Source organism: Schistocerca americana, chromosome 8 (assembly GCF_021461395.2).
Source record: "Schistocerca americana isolate TAMUIC-IGC-003095 chromosome 8, iqSchAmer2.1, whole genome shotgun sequence".
NCBI lineage: Eukaryota > Metazoa > Arthropoda > Insecta > Orthoptera > Acrididae > Schistocerca > Schistocerca americana.
Genome location: NC_060126.1, coordinates 239921420 through 239940381, shown reverse-complemented (window position 1 = coordinate 239940381; position 18962 = coordinate 239921420).

Sequence of the window (18962 nt, the reverse complement as noted above, 5' to 3'; positions counted from 1 at the left end):
ATAGTAGAAAAGTCAAGCATCTTCTGAATCAGTTGCCACACCTCTGCAGAAGATCCAGATGTTCGTCCGTATCAAGCGTGTGACAATGAGGGCACAGCGGCGAATCTGTCATTTTTGTGGCATGTAGACGAAGTTGTGTCATGTATTTTCCATTAACGACCAGATACCAGGTCGCACGAGCGCTCGTTTTAGAAGGACATAGTGCACAGAACGCCAAACCACGGGCCAGGCGACCATAGGATATCGGCTTTCCACAACATTCCGAGTATGAGTTCTCATCATTAGGTGATAAACATCACGTGCCGTAGTGTTCCTGGTACTAGGCAAGTTGGCATGGACATAACGGTATTCGATGAAAAAGGTCCTGACATGTAAGAGCGGGGAAGAAATATGGGCTACTGCAGCAGGTGCCACTCGAGAGGGAGGGGCCAGTTCGTCAATCAGGCTTCCCGATAATCCGGGTCGTACTTAAGTAAAGGGCTGGTGCTCTCGCTTCGACGTTGACAAGGCCGAGGCCGCCATCTCGAGGATGAAGTGTCAGCGTGTCGTAGCGGACTTTGAAGATAAGAACCGCGCTTACAAAGTAACCGAACGCCATTGATTTTGGCATCGGTAAAATCTGTGCTAAATGGGGTAGTCGCGAGGCTAGACGAGTGTTAACAAAATCCACCCGCTGTAACATGTCCAATGCTCTCAGGAGATTGCCGCGAATGTTCGTGCGGATAGCTTGAAGCGGGCGTTTATATTTAAATGAAATCGTGCGCTGTGTATCACGCGTGAAGGTGATCTCTAAACATTTGAGCTTGTCCACGAATGGCAATGGAGCCACACTCTCTGCTGCAAGACCTCTACCGACGAACATAGCACTATATTTCGTCAGGTTCACACGACTGCCCGTAGCAGTCCCATACTGGTTGATCCATGCCAGTGCCTCTCGCACTTTATCCTCCGATAGCACCAAGAACACCACGTCATCTGCATAGGCGCGGCAGGTGAAAGTATGCGCCCTCATTGTTATCCCTGTCAGCCGGCTCCTCATACAGTGTAACAGTGGCTCAAGGGCGATGGCGAAAAGGAGCATCGACAGCGGACATCCTTGACGGACCGACCCCATGACATTAATAGGGCCCGCCACACGGCCATTGACCAGCACTCGCGACATGGCACCTCGAAGGAGCCATAAGCCGATGTTTACAAACGTGTGGGGGAAGGCCATCCGTAGGAGTACGTTTCCTAGAAAGTCATGACTCACTCTTTCAAAGCCGTGGTCGAAGTCCACTGTCACTACGGCACCGCGACTGCGCCAGGTCGTGGCTAGGGCTATGACGTCACAGTAATCGCTGAGCGCCGTCTGAATGTTACTGTCACCACAAAAGCACGTTTGATCCAGAGAAATGATTTGAGGGATGACGCGCAGAAGGTGGGCGGCAAGAATCCCGGTAAAAGTCTTGAAGTCACACTTTAACATAGTTAACGGCCGACAATGACCAACTCTGCGACCTCCCGATGGCTTGAGGACCGGTATAAGCAAGCCTTCTACGAATTCGGGTGGGAGCAGAAGGGCAGGGTTCATCAGTTCTTCGTACATCGCAGTCCAGCGTGAGCCCGTGATGTCGTGGAATGTGCGGTAAAACTCCAGCGGGAACCCATCGGGACCTGGGACTTTGTTCGCCGCACCCTTCTGAAGAGCATCAGCGACTTCATTAGCCGTAATTGTCGCTGTAAGAATCGCCACAGCAGCCCTGTCAAGGGTACCTGTCAAGGAATGGAGCACATCAATCTTTACTGCCATGTTCTGGTCCTCTGCTACATAGAACTGTTTGTAGTGATCCACAAAGGCGTTTACGATGTTATTCTGGGACGTCAATCGACGACCATTTGGCACGCCGAGGGCGTTGCCCAGTTTTCTCCGACACCGCTGCTTCTCTCGGATAGCACAAAATCGTGACATCTTGCACGTACTATTGTGCCTTCAAGGCGGTGACACATGAGAAAAAATTATCTTCACCTTAATCCGTTGAATTTCAACCTGTCGTTGAACAGAGGGCGAATGGTTTGAGAATTACCGGAGAATTGTGAAATAGTTTTCCATGGTATGTCGTTGCCACATAATTTTATCGCGACCGTAATTTATCATCGAAAGACGTAAAGCAGCCTTGGTTCAGTCGAGTCACCACCGCAGCGTTGAAGAATACGCTGGCAGACCTCTCACACAGTTGTTCCACGTCGTCTCTACGACTTGCCTGCATTCCAGATCCTTGAGATGGGCGACATGCAGCTCCCACAGGCCTCGACCGTGCCACGTCTTCTGCCTCTGGTGCGAAACAGTACAAATGTAGGCGATATGGTCCGAGAAGGCGGTAGGCCATAACTCAGCGTCAAGTGTGGCAGTTACGATTCCTTGGGAAACGTAGACACGATCAGGACGACTTGCTGAGTGGCTGGTGACTCACGTATATCCAGATCGATTATCATGCACGCGGTCCCAAGTGTCCGTGAGGTTCAGTTCAAACACGAGCAGCTTGAGTTCCTGGCACGAGGTGAAATGGGGGTGTTGGTCCTTCTGGGATAACACAAAATTGAAGTCGCCGCCAAGAATAATATGGTCGTCGCGGCCTACAAACGTAGGAGAGTCCTGTTCTGAATACAATCACAACCGTTCCCGTCGCTTGGCCATGCCCGACGTAGCGTAAACATTGATGATTCGGACACCGTGGAAAGTCACAGCAAGACCCATAGCCGATGGTAGGTAAATCACGTCGTCTGCCTCGATGCCCTCCATTAAAAGAATAGCTGCCCCACTGCCACCGTCAGCACACGGCGTGAGGTAGGAAACATGTTGTTGTTTTTGTTGTTGTGGTCTTCAGTCCTGAGACTGGTTTGATGCAGCTCTCCATGCTATCCTATCCTGTGCAAGCTTCTTCATCTCCCAGTACTTACTGCAACCTACATCCTTTTGAATCTGCTTAGCGTATTCATCTCTTGGTCTCCCTCTACGATTTTTGCCATCCACGCTGCCCTCCAATGCTAAATTTGTGATCCCTTGATGCCTCAGAGCATGTCCTACTAACCGTCCCTTCTTTTTGTCAAGTTGTGCCACAAACTCCTCTTCTCCCCAATTCTATTCAATACTTCATCATTAGTTATGTGATCTACCCATCTAATCTTCAGCATTCTTCTGTAGCACCACATTTCGAAAGCTTCTATTCTCTTCTTGTACAAACTATTTATCGTCCATGTTTCACATCCATACATGGCCACACTCCATACAAAAACTTTCAGAACGACTTCCTGACACTTAAATCTATACTTGATGTTAACAAACTTCTCTTCTTCAGAAATGCTTTTCTTGCCATTACCAGTCTACATTTTATATCCTCTCTACTTCGACCATCATTAGTTATTTTGCTCCCCAAATAGCAAAACTCCCTTACTACTTTAAGTGTCTCATTTCCTTATCTAATTCCCTCAGCATCACCCGATTTAATTCGACTACATTCCATTATCCTCGTTTTGCTTTTGTTGATGTTCATCTTATATCCTCCTTTCAAGACACTGTCCATTCCGTTCAACTGCTCTTCCAAGTCCTTTGCTGTCTCTGACAGAATTACAATGTGATCGGCGAACCTCAAAGTTTTTATTTCTTCTCCATGGATTTTAATACCTACTCCGAATCTTTCTTTTGTTTCCTTTACTGCTTGCTCAAGATACAGATTGAATAACATTGGGGATGGGCTACAACCCTGTCTCACTCCCTTCCCAACTACTGCTTCCCTTTCATACCCCTCGACTCTTATAACTGCCATCTGGTTTCTGTACAAGTTGTAAATAGCCTTCCGCTCCCTGTATTTTACCCCTGCCACCTTTAGAATTTGAAAGAGAGTATTTCAGTCAACATTGTCAAAAGCTTTCACTAAGTCAACAAATGCTAGAAACGTAGGTTTGCCTTTGCTTAATCTTTCTTCTAAGATAAGTCGTAAGGTCAGTATTGCCTCACGTGCTCCAACATTTCTACGGAATCCAAACTGATCTTCCCCGAGGTCGGCTTCTACCAGGTTTTCCATTCGTCTGTAAAGAATTCGTGTTAGTATTTTGCATCTGTCAACACATCGCTATAGATGTTAGGAAACGTCGCTAGGCGAACTTCCTGCAGAACGGCAACATCGAGGTCCGACGCTCTCAACATTTCGAGGAGCCATTGTAGTTTGACAGTGGTGCTAATGCTGTTGATATTGATGGAGCCAATCCTGTAAGCTTTTCGCGGAATTTGGACTACTGGGACGCTCATGGCGGCACGAAGAGCAGCAGCGAACAGGAACGTTGTCCCAGCAGGCTGCACATACATACCCAGGAACCCTGTGGATTAGCAGTCGTGGGTTGGAGCAGCAGCATTCGCTACTGTCACAGCGGTGGATGTTTCGTCGTCTACAACGTCAGACCACGCAAAGGTGCGTGGATGGTGTGCATCCAGTGGAGTACCTGTGGAGTCCGAAAACGGCGTCACGTCACCCGCGGAAGAGTGGCGCTGGCTCAGCTGCTGTTCAACGTCCATAGGTACAGCACCTGGTGCATGCGAAGATGGTTGTACCTCCGACGGAGGGCAGACTGGTCCTTCCACCACGGAATCGTCCATCGGGGAAACATCTTGAGACTGCGTCAGACGGGTCGATCCGCCATTTCCGACATCTCTTCGGCTACCGTTGCTTGTGCACGTGATCTTCAGTATCCGAAGACGCCTGAGGATCCGTATGGTCTGGCACAAAAGCATCGGTAGGCACAACCATGGAATCAAGGGCCTTCCCCTGTCCCAGAGAGTGCTAACCAATGCACATGTCGGGAGGAGGAGGCAAAGGCGCCGGTCCTTCCGCAACAGCCTGAGGCATTACCGGAGACGACGATGTGTCAGTAGTAGAAGCCACTGGTGATTGCGGTCGGGGGTCGTTATGGAGAACTTCGACAAACGTCAGCGGTAGCGTCGTCGGAGCGGTCGTGGCCTCCAGGTCCCCAGGCGGTAACTGTGTGATTCTGCGTTGCAGACAGCTGGAACGGAGGTGTCGCTCTTTGTCACATCCCGCGCTTGTCTTCGGCTGGCCGTCATAAATTATAACTGTACGGCAACCGCCAATGTATAAGTACGACGGCACATGTTTGGTTAGCTCAATGCACATCTGTCGAACTCCATTGAAAACGGGTTATGTAGTGAACTGAACCAACTTTTCAACTGTATGACTAATCGCCTTTCCATATGGGCGGAATGCAGATACCACTATGTCTGAAGGCACCTCGAAAGGGAGTTAAAATACACGGATCGTCCGCAATCCAAGTTCCACAATTACGTCACCAATATGTAATAAAAGTCGTATCTATCGGCCACTGTGTCATTAACTGAAGGGAAGTACTTTCGGTTTTCTTGTAGAAATCGTCTGATTAGCTCCAGTGATCAGAAAAATCTGCCTACAATATTGTCTCCACAAAGCCACTAAGCAGTATCAAGATACAGCAGGAAGGTGGTTATTCTACGTTTCAACAATGAAGGCCTCGAACTTGGTTGGCTGGTTGATTTGGGGAAAGGGACGAGACAGCGGGGTCATCGCTCAAGGCCTTGAACTGTCGTAGTGCACTAACATTTGAGCGGATGTGGTTGATAATTTTTTGTTTCCTAGAAATTACATGATGGATTATTTTCCGAATTTTCACAGCCAAGCGAAAAGCGGGAAATGGGCAAATTGGGTATGAAATTGACCAGCGTGAGATACAGCTTTGCTAAATAATTTTCTCCAAAGTAAGCAGGGTAAATAAGAAAAACTAAATTAATTATTTGGTATTTCACGAAGAGCTGCAGCTGATTATGGAAATGAAACGCCGAAAAGTTAGTCTCATCGAGGCCAGGTTATTTTGTGCATAAAAATTGAAATGATGTGGTATTTAACTGCCGGAAATGCTACCTTCAATCCAAGTACTAAATTTAAGACATTTTGAGAAAAAGACACGCTAGGAACTAAATGAGCGGTCAAAATGGTAATCTCTTCGAGGCGTACGTATTTTGAGGAAAAAAAAGTTGTTTTGTTGAGATAACTGATCTTCGAAACGGCTTTCTTCCAGTCAAGTAATAAATTCATGACATTTCGGGAACAGAAGGAGTTAGGGAAGCAAATAGAATGTCAGGAAGATCGTCATTACTGAACCAAACCCGAAAATGACAAACAAATTTTGAAAAAAAAATAAACGGTCAAACTTTTTGCGAAATGATTTAAGTAAAAGTAAGAAATAAAATGGAATAGAGTAACATTTGAGGCGCTTTTGAATTATGCTTCTAATCACGTATATCGGATGAGGTGCTGATTGATAATTTAAACTTCATTGTTTAACTTAGCATCTTATGCACTGAAGAGCCTAAAAAACTGATACACCAGTCTAATATCGTATAGGGCCTCCGCGAGCACCGAGAAGTGCCGCAACACAACGTGTCATGGAATCGACTAATGTCTGAAATAGTGCTGGAGGGCATTGACAACATTAATGCCGTCAGAGCTGTCCATAAATCCGTAAGAGTACGAGGGCGTGAAGATCACTTCTGAACAGAACGTGGAAAGACATTCCAGATATGCTCAATAATGTTGCTGTCTGGGGAGTGTGGTGGCCAGCGGAAGTGTTTAAACTCAAAAGAATGTTCCTGGAGACACTCTCTAGTAATTCTGGATGTGTGCGGTGACGCATTGTCCTGCTGGATTTGCCGAAGTCTGTCGGAATGCACAATGGATACGAATGGATGCAGGTGATCAGACAGGATGCTTACGTACGCGTCACCTGTCACAAACGTATCTAGACGTATCAGGGGTTCCATACCACTACAACAACACGTCCCACATCATTACAGAGCCTCCACCAACTTGAACACTTACCTTTTGGCATGCAGGGTCCATGGGTTCATGAGGTTGTCTCCATTCCCCTACACGTCCACCCGCTCGATACAATTTGAAACGAGATTCGTCCGACCAGGCAACATGTTTCCAGTCATCAACAGTCCAAAGACGGTGTTGACGGGCCCAGGCGAGGCGTAAAGCTTTGGTTCGTGCAGTCATCAAGGGTACAATAATGGAATCCGGTTCCGAAAGCCCATATCGATGATATTTCGTTGACTCGTTCCCACGCTGACACTTGTTGATGGCCCAGCACTGAAATCTGCAGCAATTTGCGGAAGAATTGCACTTCTGTCACGTTGGACGATTCTCTTCAGTCGTCGTTGGTCCCGTTCTTGCAGGATCTTTTTCCGGCCGCTGTGATGTTGGAGATTCGATGTTTTACCGGTTTCTTGATATTCAAGAAACACTCGGTAATTGGTCGTATGGGAAAATTCCTACTTCATCGCTACCTCAGAGATGCTGTGCCTAATCGCTGGTGCGCCTACTATAACACCACGTTCAAACTCACTTAAATCTTTACAACCTGCCATTGTAGCACCAGTAACCGATCTAACAACTGCGCCAGACACTTGTTCTCTTACATGGTCATTGTCGCTCGCAACACCGTATTCTGCCTGTATACATATCTCTATATTTGAATAGTCATACATGTACCAATTTCTTTGGCGCTTCAGTGTTGTTTTAAAGAGAGATAGCGGGTTTTATCTGGTGAGCAAAGTAGACCGTGTGGTCTGCTGTTGTGTGGCCTTGATATATTTCTATTATCCATGGCTGAACGTGTAAAACGTTCTAACAATTTCTTCAATCTCAAAAAAATTTTCAATATAGGAGCGTTCAAATGTCATGAAAGAGAATGCTCATTCTCAATCATTTGCAGTACATGATATAGCACATCATTCAAAGGGGTGTCAAATGTTTCCCTAATACACTTTATTTCTTGCTTTTAGAGAAGTCATTCCACGAAATATTTGATCTTTTTTTAAAAAAATTTTGTAGAGCTATCTGCATAACAGGAAGATACAGATAACACGTACCGAGTCAAGCGTATAAATGTGAAAAGGAAGTTGCTCGTGTACAGCGTTGACAAGGGGCCGCACTATACTGATGCTCACGAGCCGGGCTGTGGCCAACGCTGATCTGCACCGTTGGTTCAAACAAATCGGGTTTCATCTACCTGCTTCGAGCTGCACTGCTCACTCACTCTCCAATGTGTGGCCTTATAATTGCCCAGCTTCAGCCTGCTATAGGTACGCGAGAGCTATTTCTAGCCACAACCGGCAGCCTGCGGTGTTGAGCGACTTCGCGGACAAACATTAGACGTTACGGTTTGAGGTGCCAACGGATACACTTTATGATTCCATAGTTTTGGAGCCACGGCTAATGCCATTCCATCAGCAAAATCCGCGTGCCACACTTCACCGTGTGTTGCTTCATATCAGGTGAACAAAACAGAAGAAACGAAGAAAAAATTACACTAATCACGCAGAATATAGCAATGGTGTGAAGATGTATTTAGATGGTTCAGATGACACATCACTTAACATAGCTTCACGTCCGAGTCGATATATGGTATTTGATTCTGTGAGATAGACATAAAAAGTAGCTTTTCACTGAGAACCCTCTTGTCAGAGTAAAAGATTGGGTTGTCAGAGGTTACACGTTACTCAACCAGCAGCTAGTCAACATTGTTTAAACAGATTTAAAACCGCTTTTTATGATGTGCGCTTGGGCCATTCCTCCCTTCTAAAAATAGTTGTAACCTGGAAAGAAACTGAATGGTTGTATAACGGAATGTACTTCATTAACTTGTTGACTGAAGTTCTGCGAATGAAGTTAGCCAGTGCACTCCCCTACAGAAAAGTTGCCTGCAAATCACACTGTCGCTGAGTGTGGCTGGCTGCGTACCGATGTTGAGAAGGCGCTCCACATGAGTGTGCAGTACAACCCTAAGTCACAATTTAAGTCCGTCATCCTGAAGGATTGCCAGCAAAACACAACGTATTTCAAATGCGATACGCACAGGATGACAAAAACATAAAAACAGTTCGTGAATACTGTGATGATACAGTGTTTGGAAGTCTGTACCATCGAGATTTGTTCCCGCCACATGACGCATGGAATGTAAGTAGCTGTAGGTTTGTTATAATGTTTAGATATGATAAAATGAATTTTATATTTTGTTGTTACAACTGTAATACTGGAAGAAATATTTGTGCTTATTTTTGTTTCGCGATACGAGCGGGCGTGTGGCAGTGGCGGAAGGAAAGGTCTTCCCGTCGTCACATAGAGTTACCGGCCATGAGACACGTGACAACGACGGTCGATTCCAAAGAAGACGTCCTGAAGCGACTCGCCCAACCTTGCCGTAATAATGGAAAAAAGAATAATCTTAAAAACTGAAAAAGATTTTGTATGGAATTGATACTGTAAAGATCGAGAGAGTTCATGTTCAGCTTTAGTCACGAATGGGTGCAAACTTACTCATCCACGTTGTTAATGTTTGATACGTGGCTATTTATAACTGTATGATTTCACTGTAATAAGGTGGATAAAAAGTGAAGTTATTAATTTTGAAGTGTTCAGTCGAAAAGTTTATATGAAGATAATCGTTACGAACTGAGTCTAAGTGGAACAAATTGTGGATTAAGTGAAGTTGATTTTTTTTAAAGTTGAAGAGAGTTTAATGAAACGGGAGATCAAATCATAGGGGCTAATGCTAACCTTGGAATATTGAATCCACGGACGTGATATTTTATGGACTATACCTCACGGCGTTAGGATGTTGAGATTTTCTTTAGCAGTCGTATAAAAGATAAATATAAATTGATAACATTGCACAAACGAAGGTTTATCAAATTACAGGCGAAATAAATTTTCAAGTGGCAGTTATAAATCGACATACAAAGATCATCTTTGTACTTGAAGTGCAGCTACGGCGAACCACTATATTAAAGTAGTTGGATATTGTAAGTTGCGTTAAATGCAATTTTAAAGTGTAAAGTCATACTAATTATGGAAAAGTGTTCGTTGAAACTAGCCCAAAAGCTAATTAATCTTTAAAAGTGAAACTTCGTGAGTCTGTTTTTTAGTGAAAAATCATCATTAACTGTTCCAACGTTAAATGTTATTAGGACCAAAGATCAATTACTGTGGAAACTTGACAGAAAGTGGACATCTTTGGGTTGCTATATCGACAAAATAAAAAAAAGACCGTGATAACGAAATTTTTATAATCATGGATATTACAAAAGCTGCTACTACCAATGCGCATACGCTCTCCACGATCGACCGTTGAAACTGAACCTGCATATTGATTATATCTTCGGAACAATACAGGGTACGGCAGCTACAGTATGTGCTTTGCTTTATTGCAGTAGCATATCGAACTGACAGGTAGCATCTTTTCATCACCGAGCAAGAAAAGTTGCCGTGCCACTGCAACACATAAACAACTTTGTAATTCGCTCTAGAGTTAGTGACAAAATGCAATACCAACAGTACGCGTAAAACAGAAATCAAATGTATCACCGAAACAACAGCCACACGACGGTACACAAACGATTAGTGTCACGACGCAGTACATTACCCTTGATTTACAGAATTCATCACGATATGAAACCCCACGAGCTACAACAAGGACATATAAACATCATAACAAGTGTTCACAGAGGATGTATTCCTGGGGAATCTTCTACCTCTGTTTTGTATGCGACTCTAAAACGCACAAATAACCGTTGCTGGAGGATTGTGGTGAATGAGCCGTCCGTTATCTACACTACTGGCCATTAAAATTGCTACACCAAGAAGAAATGCAGATGATAAACGGGTATTCACTGGACAATTATATTATACTATAACTGACCTGCGATTACATTTTCACGCAATTTGGGTGCATAGATCCTGAGAAATCAGTATCCATAACAACCACCTCTGGCCGTAATAACGGCCCTGATACGCCTGGGCATTGAGTCAAACAGAGCTTGGATGGCGTGTACAGGTACGCCGCCCATGCAGCTTCAACGCGATACCACAGTTCATCAAGAATAGTGACTGGCGTATTGTGACGAGCCAGTTGCTCAGCCATCATTGACCAGACGTTTTCAATTGGTGGTAGATCTGGAGAATGTGCTGGCCAGGGCAGCAGTCGAACATTTTCTGTATCCAGAAAGGCCCATACTGGACCTGCAACATGCGGTCGTTCATTACCCTGCTGAAATGTAGGGTTTCGCAGGGATCGAATGAAGGGTAGAGCCTCGGGTCGTAATACATCTGAATTGTAACGTCCACTGTTCAAAGTGCCGTCAATGCGAACAAGAGACGTGTAACCAATGGCACCCCATACCATCAGGCCGGGTGCTACGCCAATATGGCGATGACGAATACAGGCTTCCAATGTGCCTTTACCGCGATGTCGCCAAACACGGATGCGACCATCTTGATGCTGTAAACAGAACCTGGATTCATCCGAAAAAATTAAGTTTTGCCATTCGTGCACCCAGGTTCGTCGTTGAGTACACCATCGCAGGCGCTCCTGTCTGTGATGCAGCGTCAAGGGTAACCGCAGCCATGGTCTCCGAACTGATAGTCCATGCTGCTGCAAACGTCGTCGAACTGTTCGTGCAGATGGTTGTTGTCTTGCAGACGTCCGCATCTGTTGACTCAGGGATCGAGACGTGGCTGCACAATCCGTTACAGCCATGCGGATAAGATGCCTGTCATCTCGACTGCTAGTGATACGAGCCCCTTGGGATCCAGCACGGCGTTCCGTATTACCCTTCTGAACCCACCGATTCCATATTCTGCTAATAGTCATTGGATCTCGACCAACGCGAGCGGCAATGTTGCGATACGATAAACCGCAATCGCGATAGGCTACAATCCGACCTTTATCAAAGCCTGAAACGTGATGGTATGCATTTCTCCTCCTTACACGAGGCATCACAACAACGTTTCACAAGGAAACGCCAGTCAACTGCTGTTTTTGTAAGAGAAATCAGTTGGAAACGTTCCTCATGTCAGCACGTTGTAGGTGTCGCCACCGGTGCTAACCTTGTGTGAATGCTCTGAAAAGCTAATCATTTGCATATCACAGTATCTTCGCGTCTGTAGCACGTCATCTTCGTGGTGTAGCAATTTTAACGGCCAGTAGTGTAAGTCCCACATACGGCTAGTGGCCAACGCTCTAAGTGAAGCCAGGGAGGCAGTTGTATCTGTTGTTCGTACATTTCTTGGCACACTTGGACAGGCATTAAATATATTATGTGTAATGCAACTGAATTAGATTGAAATGAAATAAATGGATGATACGGCTGAAATCAGTGAATATACAACGATATGAAATCAATGAATACTGATCAGAAACGGCGAACCCTAAAAGCAATGTGTGGTGTAACCGCCAGACACCACACTTGCTAGGTGGTAGCTTAAATCGACCGCGGTCCATTTAGTACATGCCGGACCCGCGTGTCGCCACTGTGTGATCGCAGACCGAGCGCCACCACAAGGCAGGTCTCGCGATACGGGATAGCACTCGCCCCAGTTGTACGGACGACATTGCTAGCGACAATACGGACGAAGCCTTCCTCTCATTTGCCGAGAGACAGTTAGAATAGCCTTCTGCTAAGTCCATGGCTACGACCTAGCAAGGCGCCTTTAGTCTTACCTAGTTTGAGAGTTATCGTATAAAGGTCTCAAGAAGAACGTTGTAAACCAACAAAGAATAAAGTTAAGTATATTCCAAAGCTACGTATTTTCTTTATAGCAGTCATAACGTAACCTGTTCCAGACTTGACGCCAGTCGGCGTGTGTGTACGCGTGCCTTTCGGCTCCCTTCTCTGTGTGGCGTAGCTAGCTTGTTACGCCACAACACAATGAGTATGTTTTTATTAATGCAACTGTATTGCAGACTGGGACTCGAACCTCAGCTCCTTGATTTCCAGGGACAGACGCCTTAAAGATCAAGCTACCTGAGCACATCCCCACATTCTCTATCTCAGTTACCAAAGAAACTATCCGTCTGTGCATCGGAATACGAGGTGCGGTTATAAAATAACGGAACTATAACTGTGAAACATTTCATTTCAAAAACACACACATTTTGTTATTGCCACCCTCAATATACTTACCTCCTCTAACCCTACAACGTTCCATGTGAATTTTCCATTAATGGAAAAAGTGCTTGAAGTCCCTCTGTGAGCTCCTTGATGACGCATGCCAGTTTTTCTTTTACTGCTTCAGGGGACTAATCTTCTTCCTTATAATGCAGATTTGATTTTGGGAAATAGCTAAAAGTCGCATGGTGCTAGATCAGGCGAATAAGGTGAGTGGTATAACATTGGGACGTTGTACCTCGCTAGAAACCATTTAATAGACAATGCAGTATGAGCCGCTGCGTTGTCTCAACGCAGAGCCCATGATTTGTTATTTCACAATACGAGTCGGTTTTTCCTATTTTCTCATGGAGTTTAGTAAGGACCTCAAGGTAGTATTATTGATTAATAACATAATCTCCAGTAAACCAGTGAAGATACACAGCTCCACGAACATCGAAAAAACAATCATCATGGCTTTTAATTTTGATTTACTCATTCGAGCTTTTTTCGTTCTCGGTGAAACTGTGCCCTTCCTATGCGTGTATTAGCGCTTCATTTCTGGAAAACAAAGTTTCGTCACATGTTCTCACTCTTTCCAAGATATTAGGATCATTTTAATGGTGTTCAAAGTGTCAGTACAAACATTTTCACGAGCTTCTTTTTTATTCGATCGTGAGAATTTTCGGCACCAGTTTCACACACACTTTCCTCATGTCAGATTGGTTATGTAAAATTTGCCTTACGCATTCTTTGTCAATTCCTTCAGTTTCAGCAATCGATCGAATACTCAACCTATGGTCAGATGAAATCAGATTAACAACTTTTCCAGGATTTTCATCTGTCTTTGATACTGAAGGCCGTCCCGGGCGTGAGTCACCTTCAGTGTCTTCTCGACCATCTTGGAAACGCTTGAACCAGTCAAAAACACGCGTACGTGATAGTCTTCGCCACACCCTTCATTTAGTAAACGACAGATTTCAGTAGCAATTTTTCCAAGTTTCACGTGAAACTACAAGGCAACTCTGTGTACTATTAATATTACTACACTAACCATTTTTATGGCAAAACCAAATAACAGCTCTTACACAGACGAAGACCACAGCCACACTGGTTTGTCTAGACACCAGAGATCTTGAATTCGACTGAGAAGGCTTCACGCTTCGCAGCTACTGGTCGTTTATCTTTCACGCATGCTACTTATTCAGTCTCGTTTTTTATAGCCACACCTCGTACTCTCTATCAATCTAGCTCTCCTTTTAGCTGAGTTGAACTTCCTCCCCGCTTCCATATAACACCTCTTCACTGCTCATCTGGACCACCCATCTATTCTTTTAGAATTCTCCAGTAACACAACATTCCAAAAACTTCTATTCTCTTCTCCGTTTTCATTATAACTCGTGTTTTATTTCCATACAAGTAACAGTTTTTAGCTTTAAAAGAAAAAGTTGATAATTTTAAAAAAAATCAAAATCAAGATTATGGTTATGGGTCTTGTGCCTAGCTTTAAACTTATAATTAGTTGTGGGACCAAGCTCGTGATTTTCTAGCAAAAACAAGCAACTAAATACTTAGTGTTTCTATGCACTGCGTAGAGAGGGTTGAACGAAACAGCAGTGTTAATTCCTTTATTGTTCCTATTTATTTGGCCTTAGGGTGAGTGGAACATGAAAAAATCTGTTTTGGTTCTAACTGAAGAAGAAACAAAATTTATCTGGTGAAAAAAAGTGTTAGTACAAAATGAAGAAGGGCGATTTTTTATTCAGTTTTACAAATTAAATAGCGTTATATCTGTAATTATGTTATTGTAACTTTCAATTGGTGAACCTGGATCGTTTGTTAATATATTAAGTCACTAACATCATCTTCAAAACTAGTTATGTCGTTCAATACAAATTGTAATATCCCCAGAAATAACGGAGAACTATGGAGCAACATGTTCTTGACTAAAAAGTGATTACTGATCTGCTAAAATCAAGGTTTTTAATCGGCTTTGATGTTTTCGAAGAAAACACCAACATAACTATTGCCTTCTAAATAACAAATTTTATATACGTACAATAGAAATGAATGCTCACTTTTCCATCTACTTTAATCACAGCATAATATCCAGATTGTAGAACTGTGCCATGTGGTTCTTCATTTACGTCAAATTCTTGGTCTTCTTCTTCTTCTGAAGGAACATTGTCATTACTGTTTACATTCATTTCACAAATTCCGAAATCATAACTCTACGTTTTCAATAAGCTGGGACGGAAATCAAACTAAAGTACCCTTCAAGACTGAACATTTGGTTAATGAAAGAAAGAAGGAAGAAAGGAAGCTTACAATTTAACTTCCCGTCGACCTCAAGATCATTAGAATGTTTCGAAGATGGAGAGGGAAATCGGCCGCGTCTTTTCAAAGGAACTATCCCTGGAGCTATTTAGGGAAATCACGGAGAATCTGAACAGCTGGACACTGATTTGAATCATCATACTCCCGAATGATAGTCCATTTTGCTAATACTGCGCCACCTCGCTCGGTTTAGTTTATGAAACGGAAAAGCTTATTTGCAATCCAGGTACGAAAAATTGAAACAACACAATTTAGATTGGTACTTACAGACGAAGTCCGAAATAAGTACATTCAGCGCCAAATCCGAAGTTTGTCATTGATAAACAAACCATCAATTAATACGTTCACCTACTCTGAACGCCAAAATTTCACTTCGAGATTGGTTCACTTACAACCTAGACTAATAAATTTTTGAATTGTATTCTTATTTGTCGTCTGAGACGAGAGCATAGAAACGTTTTCTAAAAATATCGTTTCTATTCACCACACTGTTCCTCTTAACCCCGGTTTACGGTATTTGCTGAACGTTTGCAGTATAAAGTCCTGGGGTGTTTTGCTAAGATTACCCCTTAGTTTTTGTGCTTGTAGAATTTGTCAGAAGTTTATATATGGTGCTCACTTTTTATTTGCATCAACGTTCGTTTGACAGAAAAGCTTACTCCATTGAAGCATATATGTTTACAATGAGTTTTCATTAGCGGAGAATCAATGGTAATAGCAACATTACAAAAATTGTATTACTATATGTTTTGGCTTTTCATGCAGAGATATTACTGGCGTTGAGAGTTGTGTTTTTAATTTATATCTTGATGTTGTAATTCGCTGAAATTTACCCTTTTTCCTTTAGGAAGTCAATAAAGTTTGGTAAATATCGTTCGTTTTTTAATTCTGTTTGTTCACGAACAAATCCGTCTGGATACTCGTTTGTTTGCATATGAATCTCGAGTTCTGCCAGAATATTTGCTATAGTTCCTTTGGGTACACGATGCAGAATTTTCATTGCATTTTTTATTCGCTCTGCTTTGTGTTTATGGTTACCTAAGAGCGTATAAAATATGGATTATTTTCTTTGACAATTTCGAGTATGCTCTTTGTAGCTAATTGTGAGGTTCCTACCCGTTAGTCCAATGTGAGATTGGCTACAATCATCACATTAGATTTTATATATTCCAGGAGGGTAATCGGTCTACATTTTACATACACTTACCCAACCATGAACACAGAACACAGCGAGTATAAAATGAAATGAAATTTCTACATCATATATCGAAAGGAACTATAATAAATATACTGCACGATCTCGAGATTTATATTCACACAAATGCGTATCCAGACGAACTTCTTAATGAGCCAATGGAATTAAAGGACAAACATCATTGAAACGCTCTGCTAAACCCACAGGACAGGACAGGTAGTTTAAGTTGTGGAAAGGGGCCAAAATAAGCGGCTGTCAGTTACACTCGAACATACAACCTTTTGTTTGATCAAACATCGCAAGAGCCAAGAATTTTTTAAAACAAAAAAAAAGAAAAGAAAATAACAGCTTTAGTTTTGGAACTTAATTGGCGGCTGAATGCGCCGTTTAATCTCATGCCTTAAGTGCAAGACTACTTTAATTTAAAAACGGCTGAAAGCAAATAACTTAAAGCTCAACGAAAATCAGAAACTTAAAAAAAGGCAAAGCCTTATCTTAAATCAGTTCCTTAATTTGGTTGAAGGCCCAAAGAATCTGACATTTTAAGAGCAAACAACTTAAATTCAAAATCGGCTGAAGGCCCAGCACTTAAGACTCAATGACATTAAGTTTAAAAATTGCAAAGGCTTTACATAAAACAGTTCTTAAATTCGGCAGAAGGCCCAAACCATCTGAAGCCTTAAGGGCAAAACAACCTTAGTCTAAAAATCGGCTAGAAGCCATACAAGTAGAAGCAACAAGAACAAACAAGAAAAGGCAGTACACCAAAGGGCGCTCAGAAGTTCCGAGGATCGCCCTGGAATTCATACACTAACGCTCGCTTAGGTGAGACAGGCAGTCAGCCCAATCATTGTCGATCCGACGACAATCCAACCGACAGACAGTCAACGGACCCACCGCCAAGATAACCTCCGCTTCACCCGACCAGCACACAACAGGGAGTTCAATGGAACAACGTAGAAGGTATTGGCGCCCACAACCAATTATACATTGAGCTTTCAAACTACACGCCATGCAGCACAGTGGAAACACGATGAGGAAAATACACTGAATGAATTTACGTCAACGGCTACGGCAGGTAACCGGAAAGTTAACGGCCACAAGGCAGAAGATTCTGCTGGTGCAGTTCAATTCGAATAACCGAGTACAGTTAAACTCCACCGGAGGGTGGCTAAAATTTGCCAACTTGAAAACACACGTTGTTGCTCGCGGGAATATCCCAACTGCCGACAACGAACTCCAAGCGACACACTGTGGACAGTCGTGACTTGCTGGTAGATAAAATCAAAACTCAACTTTCATGTCCAGGATCGGTGAGCCGCGGACCTGGTAGCAATGGGAACAGGACCACACACTCAGACACTGAATAGAGGCCGCCAGCGGGCCCAGCAAAACTATGCGCCGCGGATATTTCCGCGCTGCTTCACGTCAACCGACCAACTGCCCAGGCCCGGAAACGGTGAAAGAACCAAATATACGTCGGCCGATGAGGCGACCAGCCAACGGTCGTCCCGCTCCAATCTCCCTCCGTCGGACAGTTAATGTGTGTCGCCAGCAGTCGGCGAGCACTGGCTGTCGGCGCCTCACCGACGCTCCGTCCCCGACTTCACTGCTGCTGCGTCCCGACTGCACTGCTGGCCCGTCCCGAACTGACTGCCACACACACGACGACCCGGAAATACTATCGGTCGCTCCAGAGATGGTACGACAGTGCACTTATCGATACACACTGCTGCTGCCACTCCGCCGGCCGGATCGGCCGAGGGTTCTAGGCGCTTCAGTCTGGAACCGCGCGACCGCTACGGTCGGCAGGTTCGAATCCTGCCTCGGGCATGGATGTGTGTGATGTCCTTAGGTTAGTTAGGTTTAAGTAGTTCTAAGTTCTAGGGGACTGATGACCTCAGAAGTTAAGTCGCATAGTGCTCAGAGCCATTTGAGCCATTTTGCTGCTGCCACTCACGCGCAAGTAAGGTAGGAAGTTAGTGACGCCAGTAAATGGAATAAGAAATCGAGGCGGCAGTACCGTAATAAAGGATGACTAACAATAAATGGGATAAACGCGAGCTGTGCACGGCTCAGTCTTTTAGAAAATCTTATTGAATTCCGAAAGGGAAAAGAGTGAATTTCAGTGCATCATGACACCAGGAAATAAACTGAAAACAGCACAACTCTCAGCACAAATAAGATCTTTGCACAATATATGAAGACGTATACTAATGTGATCTATGCAATGTAGATATTATCATTGATTTTCCGCTAAGGTAAACTCATTGTCAACATATATCCGTCAGTAGAGTAAGCTTTTCTGTCAAACGAACATTGATGTGAGCACCATAAGTAAATTTCTGAGAAATTCCACCAGCAGAAAAACTAAGAAATAATCTTACCATAGCACTCCAGGATACTATGTTGCAACAT